Raw genomic sequence first — 14440 nt, forward strand, 5'->3', positions numbered from 1 at the left:
TGAAATGCCCACAGCCCCTGGGGCACATACAGGTGGGAGCTAGAGACATTCCTGCCGGAACACCAGCTCCCATTAGCATAGTACAGACCCTAGTGTTGCAGCCTAGGACGCTGCAGCGTGAAGCTTTGGGATCTGGGGGTGGGGCTGTGCTTCCCCTCCGCCCCCCTTCGCCCCCCCCGCCCCCCGTCCGGGGCTGACGGGGAGGGTAACGGTCGGCTCTGCCCACCTCCCTCAGCCCACTGCAGAGGCGCACCGATCAGCAGCACCGATCGATGGCGTATTGAGCACTTTTCAAGCTCGGGTGAGTTTTGCGGATTCAGTGTAAACCGCAGGCTGGGCCCCCCCATTCCCCCCCGCTCTCATCGACCTGGGCGCGGGAGCCCCCTCCTCGCCGCGCTGACAGCTCCGCACCCCGTGCAGGGCGCCCCAATCCTCCCAGGACCCTGCAGAGAGAAGGATAGGCTGGGAGGAGACGGAGGGGGCTGCGCAGGGGGACAGGGCAGTGCATGCAGGGAGCACCGCAGCTCTGGAGGATGCTGCACAGAGAGAAAGGCCTCTCTAGGGAGGCGCAGAGGCTGGGGCATGCAGATGCCTTCCTCAGCAATCATCACTTCCTGTCTAAAATCTACTATGCACCCACCAGGCACCACCTGACCCAACCATGTGACTCAACCAGTGTGATGCTCCTCCAGGTCGCCGACCCGGATCCTTGCTCAGGCCTCATCAGAGCTGCCTGTGTGGGCTCAGCGCCAGAGACTCAAAAGGAGTGCTTGGAAAGAGTGGAGGAACGATAAGGGGTACACCAGCCACTGGAGCCAGAGTTTAGCCATGATTTCACACATCCGTGCTGCCCACTCCTCCTCAAGCTTCCTTCCAACGCCACTGCACCTTCTCTGTCCCATGCACCCATCCATCCATCCACCCACCCATCCATCCATCCATCCATCCACCATCCATCCATCCATCCATCCATCCATCCACCCAACCTGTCTATCCATCATGCATGCACCATCCATCTCTTGAGGAGACACTACTCCATGCCATTCTTGTCTAGAATGAATCTGGCTGTGTTTTGAGAGGAATGTGGTTTTGTTTTATTTTTGAGAAGTTTCACACTGTAGCCTAAAGTTGCTTCAATTTCGAGGCAATTCTCCAGTGAATCTGTCTATTTCCATGCAAGAAGAACTCATCAGGACAAGAGACAGGACAGATTCATCTGTGTCATCAAAAACCAGACAAGAGGACTCTGTAGTGACCATGAAGAATATTTGTGAAGCTGGGTGTGGTGGTGCACACCTTTAATCCCAGCACTCGGGAGGCAGAGGCAGGCAGATCTCTGTGAATTTGAGGCCAGCCTGGGCTACAGAGTGAGTTCCAGGACAGGCACCAAAGCTACACAGAGAAACCCTGTCTCAAAAACAAACAAAAAAAAAAAGAAAGAAAGAAAGAAAGAAAGAAAAACAAGAATAATCAAACAAACAAGAATATTTGTGAGGGGACCAATGGATGAGAGAAACAAAAGACAGATGGGTGGATGGCAGTCTGACTGGATCAGTAGATGGATGGGTAGATGGTTGTACAGATGGATGGATGGATGGACAAACAGAGAGTGAATGGAGAGATTGGTGAGTAGAGGGGTAGATTGGTGGCTGGGTGGATGTTGTAGTATGTTTGTGGATGGGTGGGTGGAGGGATGACTAGCTGTTCTGGTGAGCAGAGAGGTAGCTGGGTGGTCAGTGGTGAGTGGTGATGGTGGCCTCTCTCATGTCCCCGGGATCTTTACTGCACACTGGGCCCAGCACCTGCAGCAGATAAGGCCGTCGCTAGAAGCTCTGTGGGGAAGGGCGGGCTGTGCTGAGCCCCACAGACCTCATGTTCCAGACTGAAGGAAAAGCCAGAAGTAAAGAGTAAGTTACTCGCCGGGCGGTGGTGGCGCACGCCTTTAACCCCAGCACTTGGAAGGCAGAGGCAGGCGGATCTCTGTGAGTTCGAGGCCAGCCTGGACTACAGACAGGCACAAAGCTACACAGAGAAACCTTGTCTCAAAAAACAAAACAAAAAGAATAAGTTACTCATTGTGGAGCAGACTCAAGCTCCCAGTGGACAGGCGTACCCTCCCAGCCCCCTCCTGGCCTGGGGGTGCAGACTGTGGGTACCACAGTCCTAGCCACCAGGAGGCAGGCAAAGGAGTAGAGAGACCACCATGTCCCAGCACAGGCAGGAGCCAGCAGCTCCGAGATCCCCCTTCATAATTAATAAATGAAGACGCTTGTTCATCGATGGAGCTGTGAAGAGCGTATCGATTTTAACCCAGTGCTGGGCGTGTGTGTGTGTGTGTGTGTGTGTGTGTGTGTGTGTGTGTGTGTGGCTTAGCTTTTTACACCTCATTTGGAAGCAGGCTTCCCTGGGGAGTTTTAAAACCGACAGACACTAGCAAGACCCTAGCAGGGTGGGGAGTGGGTGGCAAATCGGCCATGGGCTATGAAGAAACAGGGAGACGGGGTAGGGGTGGGGTCGGGAGGCAGAAGAGGCAGGGAAGTCTCATTTATGGTGGGAGTCGCTGGTGTTGAGACTGTCTGCCTTGAGAGCATATTTGAATATCTGATTGAGGATCAATTATCGGCTGTGTGGAGAAAGTTCACTGGGCAGTTCCCACCAGGCCATGGGGGAAGCTGAGGGGGTGGGAAATGAGAGCGGTTGTTTTTGGTTTTTTTATTCCACCCACAGCACACGGGGATGGGTGTGCACTGTGGTAAAATTAACACGATCCATGAGCACAAACCCACAGAGATGTGCCAGGCCCCATCTCTGAGAGTCTTTGGAGGTGTCCTGTAGGTGAGGGTGTGAGGGTTGTGTGGAACGAGGGAGAAGTTCACCAAAGCCACCAGAGATGAAACCGCCACCCCTAACAGCAGGCCTGGCCAGTCTCTTTCTGGTGGAAAAGTAACTCGTGGCCAGTGGGAGACACGTGGCCAGTGGGAGACGCGTGGCCAGTGGGAGACGCGTGGCCAGTGGGAGACACGTGGCCAGTGGGAGAAAGAAGGGAAACAGTGGGTGTGTAGCGGGATGAGTGTTGACACTGTTTCTGGAAGATGGAGGCACCGAAGCCTGGTCCAGACCTGGGCAGGTGGAGCTAGAGCGATGGAGCTCTAGGCCGGAGACTAGCCTGGGCTACAGAGACCTGCATCCAAAAGTTAGGGGTGGGGCTGGGGACCAGGCTGAGAGCACTTGCTGCTCTTGCAGAGGATCGGGGTTCCATTCTCAGCACCCACGTCGGCAGCTCACAGTCGTCTGTGACGCCTCTTTTGGTCTCCACAGGTACCCAGACACTTGTGGCACTCACTCACAGAGGCACAGACACATAAAAGAATCATTTTTTTTTTATTTTAAAGAAAATGATATCACGAAATAGTGTGCTTCCTCTCCCGTTCTTTTTTGTTTGTTTTCCTTGTTTGTTTGTTTTATTTTTTCAGGGTTTCTCTGCGTAGCTTTGGTGCCTGTCCTGGATCTCGCTCTGTATCCCAGGCTGGCCTCGAACTCACAGAGATCCGCCTGCTTCTGCCCTCAGAGTGGGAATGAAGGTGTGAGTCATGCCTGGCTTCCACCTGGGTTGTTTGTGGTTTTGCTCTGGATTTTGTGTGCCTGTGTGTGTCTATGTCCATGTCTACATGTGTGTGCACGCCTGAGTGTTTTCATGTTCATGTGCACATGTGTAGTATGACGGGGTGCAGAGGCTGAAGTAGGGTGTCACAGTCGTTCCTCGGTTGCTCCCTGTTTGCCTGGAGCTTTCTGAGTCAGCGGGGCCTCTCGACCAGCCCAAGGGCCCCTCCTTCCTTTGCCGGCTCAGAGCTGAGGCTACAGCCGGCCTTGTGGGTGCCCGAGATTTGAACTCAGGTACTCACGCCTGCCCAGTAAGCACCTTACAGACTGAGCCCTCTTCCCAGTCTCTGTTTATGAATTTTTTGAGACAAGATCTTAACTTGTAGACCATTCTGGCCTTGAATTTCTGGACTTACAGGTGACTGTGAGCCGCCGTGTGGGTGCTGGGAACCCGGGTCCTCCGCCAGAGCAGCCACTGCTCTAACCACTGAGCAATCTCCCTGGCACATACCCCAACCCAAGCTCTGACTTAGGACTGGGGATGTGGCTCCAAGGTAGGCGCCAAGGCAGGAGGATCAGGACTTCAAAGTCATTTTCAGTCAGAGGTGGAGCTTAGGACCTGTGGCTACATGAGTCTGTCACTGCAGATCTACCAAGTGTGTGTGTGTGTGTGTGTGTGTGTGTCTGTGTCGGCGGGGGGCGGGGAGATTGAGAATTCCTGTTCTTACATTATTTTAGCAAATGTCTTCCTACCGAAATAAGAAATCCCATTGTCCCATCAGCTAGTTCTTGCTTTGGTTAACTTTCAGATCAAGTACATTGTAATCTACAGCTATCTAAAATTTAAGACTAGAGAGATGGCCCAGTGGTTAGAGCACTGATTGCTCTTGGAGAAGACCCAAGTTTGGCCCCCAACACACACATCTGGCAGTCCATGACCACTCGTAGCACCAACAGTAGGGATTCAACATCCTCTTCTGGCCTCCACAGACACCTATATAAACATACACATAAATTGAAAGATTAAATTAGCAGGGCATGATGGCGCACGCCTTTAATCCCAGCACTCAGGAGGCAGAGGCAGGCGGATCTCTGTGAGTTCGAGGCCAGCCTGGTCTACAGAGCGAGTTCCAGGACAGTCAGGGCTACACAGAGAAACCCTGTCTTGAAAAAAAAAAAAACATTTAGTGGCTTACAGTTTATATTTTTCATCAATGTATGTGGTCATACCTGTGCCAGGGTGTACATGGAGCTTAGAGCCACCTCACTGGGCTCATTTAGACATGGCTGGCCTGGGACTTCAATCTTCCCGCCTCAGTCTCCCCTGGAGTCGGGCTCACGGGCTGGGTCATCATGCCCAGCACACACATGAACTTTAGAATAATGCTTTTTTAAATTTTATAATAATTTTATTGTTGCTTCCACTATAGGGGAAAAATCACAAAGGAACAAGACCTCACTTGATTCCAGCCGCAGAAGCAGACATGGGGGACATTGAGCTGGGTTTTGACTGACATTGAAATAAAAACGTATGGATTTGTAGAGAGGAAATTGACATTTTTACATCTATCGGATCCTTTCATCTTGCACTGGGAACACCCCTGCCCTGCTCCACGTTCCTTTCTGGCTTCTCAGAAGTCTTTCTCTACTGCCCCAACATTATTGACCTCTCATCAACAAAACTGTACTTAAAGTGTTTACTTCTGGTTTTAAATTTTACTCATTTTTAAGTGTGTGTGTGTGTGTGTGTGTGTGTGTGTGTGTAAGACGTGCGTGCACAGTGCCCACAGAGACCAGAGGAGGACACCAGATCCTCTGGAACGGGAGTTACAGATGTGTAATGAGCCGCCATATGGGTGCTGGGAACCGAACCTGGATCATCTGCGCTAACCTCTGGACCATCTCTACAGCCTCCTTGTTTTTTTTTTTTTTTTTTTTTTGGTTTTTCGAGACAGGGTTTCTCTGTGTAGCTTTGCGCCTTTCCTGGAACTCACTTGGTAGACCAGGCTGGCCTCGAACTCACAGAGATCCGCCTGGCTCTGCCTCCCGAGTGCTGGGATTAAAGGCGTGCGCCACCACCGCCCGGCTTGTTTTGTTTTTTGAAGTAGGGTTTCGACACGTCCCCTGTGTTTGCCTCATAAGTGCTGGGAGGGCAGGCATGTGCTGCCACACCCTGCCATTGAAACTGTCTGGAACCAGTGGACAGAGAGCTCTTCCTGGACGCTCCTCTGGTGGGAAGGTTCCATGACGCAGGCACCCTCTGGAGTTAGTGACAGTTGAATGCATGTCCAAATGAGATTGTCACAATCCCTCAGATAGACACGCGGATGAACTCACTGCTTCCTCTTGTTCCCACAACTTTCCTCACAGCTTCCTTCTCTCCCTCGCTGCTTTGTTGACTGATCTTCTTGACCGTGCAGAATACTGTAGACCATCAAATCGCTCTGCATGGAGACAGTGTAGGGTAAAAGGGCCAGCCAGACACCCACCCTGGCCATGAAACCAGAGCCAGCCAGAGAAACCCACCCTGGCCATGAAACCAGAACCAAATCTGCCCCTGACCAACTGAGCATGAAACCAACCAATCCCTGAGCACAAAATCTAGCCAATCTGAGCTTGTCCAGGCTCAAGGGGATCAAAATCTGACCAATTCCCTCCCTGAAAATCTTCTCCCTGGAAAAACTCCGCCCCTAAGAAGCCCTACATAATCCCCTCGGCCTGTTCAGGTATCAGCTGTCCTCCACGCTGGCAGAGGCAGCCACTCTCCTGGACACCTCAGTCCCAGTACAGCTCTTTCTTGAAAGTGTTTTGGGTGAAGATCTTTCATGAGCACAGAGCAGAGTCTCTGCTGGGAAGCTCCCTTAGGGGGCAGAGCAGAAGAAGAAACAGACACCTCTGCTGGGAAACTCCAACGGAAGTGGAGAAAAGCAACAACTTTTCCCCGGAGCTGGAGCTGATTGCTACATTTCTGCAGGGGTTTGCTACATTTCTGCAGGGGTTTGCTACATTTCTGCAGGGTTTGCCCTGAGCAGAGCGAAGCAGAGGAAGCCACATCTGGGGCAGGACTAAGAGAAACGGACACCTCTGCTGGGAACCTCTAAGGGGGAGCGGAGCTCAGCTGTAAGCAGTAGGGAGGGGCTGAGAGAGATTCTCAGGCCCGCATTTCGGATCCGGAAGTGTGGAGAGGTGGGGTCACCTGATCGGTCCTCTGTCCCTCTTTGGATCTGTCAGGTTTATGCCCCGGTATCTGACTCCCAAATTTTATTTAATAAGAAAACAATATAAGTAATGGCTTCACCTGGCGCTTCACAGCCCAGTGCGGGCAGCTCTATGCCTGGGCAGGAGGACTGGGCTTGTGAGAAAGCCGACTGAGAAGTGGGAGGATGGCTCAGGAGTTAGAGCACCAGTTGCTCTTCCCAGCACCCACACACAACCATGTGTAACTCCAGCTCCAGGGGATCTGACTCCCCCTTCTGGCTTCCATGGGCGCTGTAAAAATGTGCACAGACATACATGCAGGAGAAACACAGAAAATAAAAATATTTTTTCTTTCTGTTTTTGTCTTAAAGGGGAAAAATGCAAAACACCGACTTCCCTGCATCAGCCACGCCCCTTGAGGTCAGCCCCTGGCTCTGGCCTAACTCTCCTCCCGATCCCCAGTCCTGCCCTCTCATGCTCCAGGCTCCAGAGGCTACAGGTTCCATGTCCCTGGAGGGGCAGAGCCAGGAGCAGTAAGCAGAAGAAAGAATAGAGAGGCAGCCCCTGATTGGCTTGCTCCCCCAGGTCCCCGGCCATGGCACCAGGTACCCATCTTGGCTCTCATTAACCCTTTCTGGTCCACCATGCTAGGGAATCGCAGGAGTGGAGGCAGCTGATCGCATCGCGTACACAGTGGCCATCGCGGACCAACAGACACATGCGCTTGTACTCAGCTCAGCTCCTCCGTTCCTGCACAGATCCCCCGGTCTCCCACCGGGGGAATGGTGCCGCCCACCACAGCAGGGCCCACATCAATGTTATGTTGTTGTTTTGTTTTTCAAGACAGGGTTTCTCTGTGTAACCCTGGCTGTCCTGGAACTCACTCTGTAGACCAGGCTGGCCTTGAACTCAGAGATCCTCCTGCCTCTGCCTCCCAGAGCTGGGATTAAAGGTGTGCGCCACCACCTCACCCCACACCAATTAACAATCAAGATTTCACCAAAGACACACCTGTAAACGCATGTTTCCTGTCCCACCAGTTACCAAATAACCACTCAGAGGCTTACTGTGAGTTATAAATGCTGGGCTGACAGCTTGGGCTTGTCACTAACTAGCTCTTACATTTAGATTAATTCATTTCTTTTACTCTACACTCTACTACATGGCTTGTTACTTCATTTTCTACACGTCCTGCTTGCTCAGCTGCTGGCTGGCATTTCCTGTGGCTGTCCCGACTCCGCCCCTTCTCTCCCAGCATTCTCTCTCTGTCAGGCTGTCTTGCCCTATCTCTGCCCTGCTATCGGCCAATCAGCTTTATTATTAACAATGAGCATAATCCACAGCATTTCTCCCTTTTGGTCTAATTAAAAAAAGTTTTAGCTGGGTGGTGGTGGCACACACCTTTAATCCCAGCTCTCGGGAGGCAGAGCCAGGCGGATCTCTGTGAGTTCGAGGCCAGCCTGGTCTACAGAGTGAGTTCCAGGAAAAGGCACAAAGCTACACAGAGAAACCCTGTCTCAAAAAACCAAAAAAAAAAAAAAAAGAAAGAAAGAAAGTTTTAACTTTAACATAGTAAGATTATTTATAACAAAAACAGTTATCAAGTAAGAATTATAGTAACAATATCCAATCCATTTGTATTTGGCAAAATTAGAAAAAATACTCTATTATCTGTCTTATCTTGGTGAGTTTAAAGTTTTATATCTTGTACCTGCCTAGGCTCAGTGTGCTGGGCTCTGCTGACTCCCATGGGAGACCTCGATTTGGGGAATGTGGGGATGCGGGATGGCTTGAGAAAGAGGTCTGGGGGTGGGAGCAGGGAGGAGGGGGGGTATGTGGATAGTATATGGAGTGAGCAGAAAATTTCTTAATAAAGAAAAATTTAAAAAAAGTTTTAAGGCCGGGCGGTGGTGGCGCACGCCTTTAATCCCAGCACTCGGGAGGCAGAGCCAGGCGGATCTCTGTGAGTTCGAGGCCAGCCTGGGATACCAAGTGAGTTCCAGGAAAGGCGCAAAGCTACACAGAGAAACCCTGTCTCGAAAAACTAAAAATAAAAAAATAAAAAAATAAAAAAAAATAAAAAAAGTTTTATATCTTGTTTACCTTTTATCTTATCTAAGAGGAACTATAACTATGACTATTTCGTCTTCAACTCCATCGAAGACCCCAGAAGGATGAAATGTTACCTCAGGCAGGGACATCAGGCTGTCTAGACACTCACCCAGAGTTCCTCTGTAACGTTGGGGCATCCAGCTCTGACCTACAGGCCTAGCTTATCTGACAGACTTTCCTGTGAAGCAGGAATTTTGAAGGACTGTCCTACCTTGTCTGGCAAAGTTTGGCAATCTCCTTTCTTGTGACCTACTGGTCCAGTTTGGACAGTATCTGTCAGCAGTTGAGACAAGGGTAATGTCTTTGCCCACATGGCTAGCTTTTGCCATAAAGAAAGCAAACTCCATATGGAGTTTCTTCAATGCCCATCATCCTCTTTGAGCAATTGGTGCTGCCAGGAGCAGACATGTCTAATTGTCAAGAAACGTCTAAGTTCTTAAAACATTTAAATGCCATATTCTGTAGGTCTTTTAATTGTTTCAATATTGCCTATCTATCTGAAATATCTCTGTATGACCTTGAAAATCTAACTAACATGACTATAAGTCTGACTATTATAGATGAAGATTAATCTGTATTTTTTTTTTTTTTTGGTTTTTCGAGACAGGGTTTCTCTGTGTAGCTTTGCACCTTTCTGGGACTCACTTGGTAGCCCAGGTTGGCCTCAAACTCACAGAGATCCGCCTGGCTCTGCCTCCCGAGTGCTGGGATTAAAGGCGTGTGCCACCACCGCCCGGCTGTATTTTTTAATTATACATTACATTTTCTTTTTTTGGTTTTTTGAGACTGGATTTCTCCATTTAGTTTTGGTGCCTGTCCTGGATCTCGCTCTGTAGACCAGGCTGGCCTCAAACTCACAGAGATCTGCCTGGCTCTGCCTTCCGAGTGCTGGGATGAAAGGCGTGCATGACCAACGCCTGTCTTACATTATATTTTTAATTGAGCTGCATAAACACAATATCCTAAACAAGAGTAGAAATATGAAAAAGTTAACTTTAAATTTGTATCAATAAACCAAAATCCATACCAATGTAAAATATATTGAGATTAACTGTTGTTTTTTGGATTAAAATCGATTCAATAATCTAACTTTTTTCCTATCATTTTTATATCTCCCCTTTTTCTTTTCAGAACAAGATCCCTGAGTCTAATCGTCTTTGTTCAGCTTTTTTCCTGGCCATTACCAATAACAACTTGTAACCAACTCCTCCCCCCAAATAAATGACAAATATTCATAACCCACTGAACAACCAAAACCTGCTCACTCCACCTCTTGGAATGTGGGCATCATGCTCTTAAAATTACTTCCTATTGTGTGGGGGTGATGACATCTTTAGGGGGCCCTGAAAAAATTGGGATAATGGTCAAGTCCTGGGATTGCTAGCTGTATCATTGGTTGTCCAGTCTCTGTATAATGGGAAAGTGCAGGGCTTGTCTCAGGTCTTGGCTAGAGTAGTCTGTGAGGCTGGATCATCTCAGCCAGCCACCTTGAAATTGTCCTGAGCAGTTTGTAGTCCAAAGCCAATCTTTATGTGGTGTTTGTCAGCTTAATGGTGTTCCCACAATCCAGGTGGAATCATTGTTGTGGGGCCCCATCCTCCTTTTGGAGTCTTCAAAGTCACTGTTAGGTGTGGTCATGGTTCACTGCAGAAAACTTAAACACTGTAAATGTCATATGCAGCAGATCTCAAAGAGGTTAAAGGATCATAATTTGTTATGTACATCATTGGTTACAAACTGTATGGCTGTGGGACTGGCAGGTGAAAGAGATTTGTCCTGACTGTGGGCCAGGCAGGAAAACTCTAGCTACAAATGGCGCCCAACGTGGGACTATTACCAGCAGGATGTAACCCAAAGGGTACTCAGAGGAATGAAATCTGGCAGATGGACGTGTTTCACTTTGCAGAATTTGGAAAATTGAAATATGTACACCACACTATCGATACTTATTCAGGATTTCAATGGGCAACTGCTTTGAGTTCTGAAAAAGCTGATTCTGTAATCACTCATTTGCTAGAAGTTATGGCCATTATGGGTATACCTGCACAAATCAAAACTGATAATGGCATTCAACGTGGTGGCAAGAGTTTCTACCTAAAAACTGAGAAAAAAGATTCTAAAACGGAGCTAAAAACAGTTCCTAATTGTCTCTCTCAAATGAGCAGCAGCTGCCCGTTTGAGCTACTGGTAGTTTCCTAGCATGCGTGCTCGACCTGCCGTATGGCGGGAATGAGGCCTCTGCAAGTGGCACATTAAGCTGCGTGGTGGATTTGGCCTTTGCTAGTACAGAACAAGAAGAGAGGTTTCTAGCCGGGCGGTGGTGGTGCACGCCTTTAATCCCAGCACTCGGGAGGCAGAGGCAGGTGGATCTCTGTGAGTTCGGGGCCAGCCTGGGCTACCAAGTGAGTTCCAGGAGAGGCACAAAGCTACACAGAGAAACCCTGTCTCAAAAAACAAAAAAAAAAAAAAAAAAAAAAAAAAAAAAAAGAAAAGAAGAGAGGTTTCTGGGGTGCACGCTGCTTGGATAAAGACATAGAGAACCACGATGGCTCCCAGAGCTGGTGGAGGACGTGCCACCGCCATGTTGGGAAGCTTAGGTGGGCGGAGCCAGCAGCCACAGCTGCTGCAGTTTAAAGCAATAGATTCACAATAAGACAAATTCAGATGTAATAGTTTACAATGGGTGTAAAATATACCTAGGCTTGAAAGAGAAAAAAAAGTGATATATACAGTTATATAAACAAATACATAGTTTTAAAAAATAAAGTCTTTAAAGAGACAGTAAAATTAATATAAAAAATAAGCCACGTAAAGATGAATATTACACAGAGAATCTGGATTGTGTTGTCTTTGGGATTTTTAACTGCAGAAAAACATTTGATCGTAAAAGATGTTGAGTTAAACCAATGTGTATATTTTAAAGATACTTTGACTTCAAAATTTGCATGTAAGGATGTGTTGCTTTGGAAAGGAGACTCTGCTTTTGTTCACACAGAAAGCCAGAGGCTATGGATTTGTTCCAGATTAAGATACATCAGGTTTGACCAGCCAAGACCCCCTGAAAGGTCTCCGATGACACCATGGCCCAGATGATCCAACATCCAGAACCATTTCAAGGTGACTGGCTCAGACGATACAGCCTCATGAACTACTCCATAATCCTAAAATTTTCTTTGTGTCCCCATAAGATACAGCGCCCCCCTCCAGCAGGAAGTAGTAAGAGAAGCTACGCCCAAATTCCCAAATTATATGTAATTTTACTTTGTTAAGGTTAAAACCTTCCTTTTTGAAAAAAAAAAGGGGGGGAAGTGCTGTGAGATGTTCTGTACGGCAAATGTGTTGCTAATTAGTCAATAAATAAAACACTGATTGGCCATTGGCTAGGCAGGAAGTGTAGGTGGGACAAGGAGGAGAATAAAGCTGGGAAGTAGAAGGCTGAGTCAGAGAGTCACTGCCAGCTGCCACGATGACAAACAGCATGTGAAGATGCCGGTAAGCCACGAGCCACGTGGCAAGGAATAGATTAATGGAAATGGATTAATTTAAGCTGTAAGAACAGTTAGCAAGAAGCCTGCCACGGCCTTACAGTTTGTAACCAATATAAGTCTCTGTGTTTACTTGGTCGGGTCTGAGTGGCTGTGGGACTGGCAGGTGAGAGAGATTTGTCCTGACTGTGGGCCAGGCAGGAAAACTCTAGCTACATACATCCAGAGTACAAAAACTTAATTCCTAGTTACCTGATAGAGACTCAAACCCAAAATCATGTACAGGCAGCTAGATGAGACCTTTTTCTATAATTAGTTAGTACTGTATATGACCATTAATATCATGACAAAATTTTTAAAATATATATATATTAATCTTATAAATTTTTAGATAAATTTATATCTTTTTTTATTTTATAATTTTCTTGCACGAACGCAGTCCCCCACTACCACAAATTATGCAGTCGAGTTTCCTGCATTTGTGGAAATCGCAGGGGTCACACATCCGGAGTGCAATGGATAAGCCTCGCCCTGGTAAAACCACCTTCTTGATCATGGTATCTCCCCTGCCAGGTAAGTATGATAAATTTATATCTTAAGAAAAGTTTTGAAGAGTCAAAATAAAAGCAAAGGATTATGAGATTCATGGCAATAGAATAGTCCTAAATTTTGGATTTTCTTCTGTCCCATATCAGGTGGCTCTTCTGACATGAGACAGAGATGTTGGATTTTCCTCTAACAAGCATGCTTGGGTTTAGAGGAGAGCCACGTTCCAACTCCAAAGCCAGTTTTAATTTTTAATTGAACTGGGACTACAAAAAGACCATTTTGTTATGTGTCTGTAGAGAACAGCAGAGACAAACATTTGGGAAGATTTATGAAATTTTATCTTGTTGGAGATGTGATATACCTATAGGCCAATTTACTCTTTTATTTGGTACATGATTCATCCTTTTTCTTCAGATGTCTCATTTGTTCAGTGGTCTTCAGATTCCCTAGCTGGATGCCTTCGTTCTCCTGGAAAGACAGAAACAAAACCCTGCCCCAACCCTAACTCTGGGGAGTTTCACTTTTGATCAAATGAAGGCATTTGTTAGTCTTATAAGTTAGTTCAGATTGAATGGTCATGCTGTTTGATGAACTATCACCTCTTCTAATCAAGAGGTCTCTCCTGTTCAGATCTGATCTTTATCAGTTTTTATGGTACCCATAGCTTTTCTTCTCCTGTGGAATGTCATTTATTCATATTTTTAACTTTGGTCTTTGATTATTTAAAAAAGTTTGCCAAAATATTTGTTTTAAGGTTTCTCCCGAAATTTTTGTTTTATCTTTGAAAGCTGTTCTATCATCTAGAGCAGTATGGTTTTTTACAATAGGCATTAAGTCCTTTACTTGCTCTGTGGAAGAGTTTTCCCCATGGGATCCACTGACAGTTACTGTCCAAAGTGGACAAGCAGGAAACAAAAGAAAGTGAATACCAAACTTTTCCAAGACAAGGTAGGACAGTCCTTCAAAAATTCTGCTTCGTGCCGGGCGGTGGTGGCGCACGCCTTTAATCCCAGCACTTGGGAGGCAGAGCCAGGCGGATCTCTGTGAGTTCGAGGCCAGCCTGGACTACCAAGTGAGTCCCAGGAAAGGCGCAAAGCTACACAGAGAAACCCTGTCTCGAAAAACCAAAAAAAAAAAAAAAAATTCTGCTTCACAGAAACGTCTGTCAGATATTCTAGGCCTGTGGGCCAAAGATGGATGCTCTAGTGTTACAGAGGAACTCTGGGTGACTGTCCAGGCAGCAAGATGTCCCTGTCATTATATAACATTTCACACTTCTGGGGTCTTTGATGGAGTTGAAGACTAGACAGTTACAGTTTTCTTTAGTTATAATAAAGGGTAAATTAGGCACAAAACTTTGGACATACAAAGATATGATAGATAATAGAGAATTTTCTCTAGTTTTGCCAAATACAAAATAGAGGGGATATTGTAACTGAAATTTACTTGATAACTACTTTTGTTGTATATAATCTTACTGTGTCAAAGTTAAAACC

The 14440-nt window shown here is 47.2% G+C and overlaps 1 non-coding gene across 1 annotated transcript; it reads right to left on the reverse strand.

The window, feature by feature from the left end:
* Window positions 1–12818: 12818 nt before the first annotated feature.
* Window positions 12819–12976, reverse strand: LOC131900855 (U1 spliceosomal RNA). The gene has a single exon (XR_009376297.1). It is a non-coding gene; the product is annotated as a U1 spliceosomal RNA (small nuclear RNA).
* Window positions 12977–14440: the final 1464 nt, after the last annotated feature.

Source organism: Peromyscus eremicus, unplaced genomic scaffold, assembly GCF_949786415.1.
Source record: "Peromyscus eremicus unplaced genomic scaffold, PerEre_H2_v1 PerEre#2#chr22_unloc_1, whole genome shotgun sequence".
Taxonomy (NCBI): domain Eukaryota; kingdom Metazoa; phylum Chordata; class Mammalia; order Rodentia; family Cricetidae; genus Peromyscus; species Peromyscus eremicus.